Below are 2,861 nucleotides of genomic sequence, written 5' to 3'. Positions count from 1 at the left end.
CAGTTTTCCCAGCACCACTTATTGAAGAGGCTGTCTTTTCTCCATTGTATATTCTTGCCTCCTTTATCAAAAATAAGGTGACCATATGTGCATGGGTTTATCTCTGGGCTTTCTATCCTGTTCCGTTGATCTATATTTCTGTTTTTGTGCCAGTACCATACTGTCTTGATTACTGTAGCTTCGTAGTATAGTCTGAAGTCAGGGAGCCTGATTCCTCCAGCTCCGTTTTTCTTTCTCAAGATTGCTTTGGCTATTCGGGGTCTTTTGTGTTTCCATACAAATTGTGAATTTTTTGGTTCTAGTTCTGTGAAGAATGCCATTGGTAGTTTGATAGGGATTGCATTGAATCTGTAGATTGCTTTGGGTAGTATAGTCATTTTCACAAAGTTGATTCTTCCAATCCAAGAACATGGTGTGTCTCTCCATCTGTTTGTATCATCTTTAATTTCTTTCATCAGTGTCCTATAGTTTTCTGCATACAGGTCTTTTGTCTCCTTAGGTAGGTTTATTCCTAGGTATTTTATTCTTTTTGTTGCAAAATATCGCTTCTTTTTAAATTTCACCTAACTCCATTCTTCCCCCACATTCTATAACTCTGTCTTTTCCTTTGTTTCCTGAGACCTCCCACAGTTATTCTGGTGTGTAGTCTCTCTCGCTGGAATGAGCCAATAATCCTGACTCTGTCTGACTATAAGTTTGTCCCTGGTGGTTTGGGGCTGATCACGTTAGGACAAAGGGCATCAAAATCTAGTCAAGGCTTATGGCAATGGAGAAGAAAGTCTTCACAGGCAATGAAAATTTACAGGAAAGGTGGGGTTCAGCAACATGATATGTATGCGAACCAGAAATGCCACAAAACGGGCCCAAAAGCATTTTACCCACCACCCTAATTATGATCAGTGTGTGTGTGTGTGTGTGTGTGTGTGTGTAATACTGTTCTCCCCCAGAAGGAACCATAGTTTCTTGAAGTGTAGTTGATTCCATGGCCTAGGACAGGGAAGAATGAAGACTGGCCTGGAACCTGGAACCTGGAAATCAAAAATGCTTCAAAAAGCTTGTGCAGATTTAAAGGAGTAGGCTTACAGGGACCATACTGGGACAATTTGAGTGTCCAGAGGAGAATAATTATAGTTAATTGAAGTAAGTTGAGACTATAATGATACTCCAAAATGGGAAGAGATAAATAAACTGTACAGAGCAGTAGTTATAAAACAAAAGAAGAAATGTCTGATAGAATATTTTTAATTTTCACAATTAATTTCAAGTACACATATGAGTTTTTGCTTAAGTGCACGTATAAGAAATACACAGCATGGAACTGAATAATTCCATAAGTGAGAACTGTACCAGTTACAGGAAGAGGTGATCAGCACCAGTGAGCACACATACACCAGGCAGAGGGAAGATCCAACACTGTTCCAAAGTGAGATTACTCAGATGTCTGACTATATAAACTGTGATCTCCTTCTGTGAGCCCCTTCTGACATTAATGTGATGCTAATAAGGAATGCAAAATATTCCAAAAATGTTAATAGACTATATATATATATCTGTATCTATGTATATAATGCTAAGACAATGGTATATAACATTGACCACCCAAACCTTTAAAAAATCATTTTGGAGAAAGATCATGCCACAGAAGGTGTAGGCTGCTGGGCATCTCAGAATCTTGTACTCACGTTCCTGTAAGAACTGAGGTACTTACGTAGTATTTTTAATCAATCCACATATCTTGATGACCATTCATTTTGCCAGTGAATTATTTCTAACATCGCTTATGCTAATTAATATGCTTCAGTGAACGTGGAGATCATAGCAGTTGAAGTAAATGCCTGTTGATATGTCTAATGTTTTCGAAGCCCTTTCGTTGTGTGAAGATCGTGCAGTTAGCATGTCTGGCTAGGTAAATATAATCAATGATAATGCTGACGATGAGGACACAGGCACAAGACTTCTGAACAATATGTAATATAAACTATACAGTAAGTCCCCTACATACGAACGAGGTCTGCTCTAAGAACATGTTTGTGAGTCCAATTTGTTCGTAAGTCCAACAAAGTTAGCCCAGGTACCCAACTAACATAATCGGCTACAGAGTACTGTAATAGGTTTATAATACTTTTCACACAAATAATACATAAAAACAAACAAAAAATAAAACATTTGAAACCTTATAGTACAGTATCTTGAAAAGTACAGTAGTACAGTACAACAGCTGGCATATAGGCGCTGGCATCGAGTGAGCAGGCAAGAAGAGTTACTGACTGGAGGAGAGAGAAGGTGTGGGAGATGGTAGAGCTGAAGGATCGTCAGCAATAGGAGAGGGAGGGCAAGCTGCAATTCCACTCACGCCTGACGTTAATGGAATGCACGTTCGCATCTTTGAAAGTTCGCCACCTGAAGGTTGGTATATAGGGGACTTAACTGTAAGTTTAAATAAGAGGTAACAAAGGAGTTTAATGAAGGAGGAAGTTACAGAAGTTGCCAACGCTGTCGAAAGTAGTCTCTGTTACTTTACGAGTTCTTGGAGGTGCTACAACAGCTTTGCCAGGCACGAATCCCTAAGTCTAAGCCCAATTCCTATTTGCCGCCCAGTCACCTGGTGAGGACTACAGCTCCCAGAAGGCAACGCTCCGCTCCCTTGGCTCCGGCTTCCTTAGCCGGCCGGGAGTTGTAGTTTACAAGAGAGCGACTTGGAACCGAGTTTTACGCACTCGTCAACATAGACTGGGCGGAACAGGCCTCTCCTCCATCCGGATCCTCCCGTTTTCCGCAGCCTTCCGATTCGTCCGCCTAATCTTTGTGCTTGGCTGGGCGGGAATCCGTGGCTGGTCGGCCGGCGAGGCGCTCTAGGCCGA

This window comes from Eschrichtius robustus, chromosome 9, assembly GCF_028021215.1.
Source record: "Eschrichtius robustus isolate mEscRob2 chromosome 9, mEscRob2.pri, whole genome shotgun sequence".
NCBI lineage: Eukaryota > Metazoa > Chordata > Mammalia > Artiodactyla > Eschrichtiidae > Eschrichtius > Eschrichtius robustus.
This window is presented reverse-complemented; position numbering follows the sequence as displayed.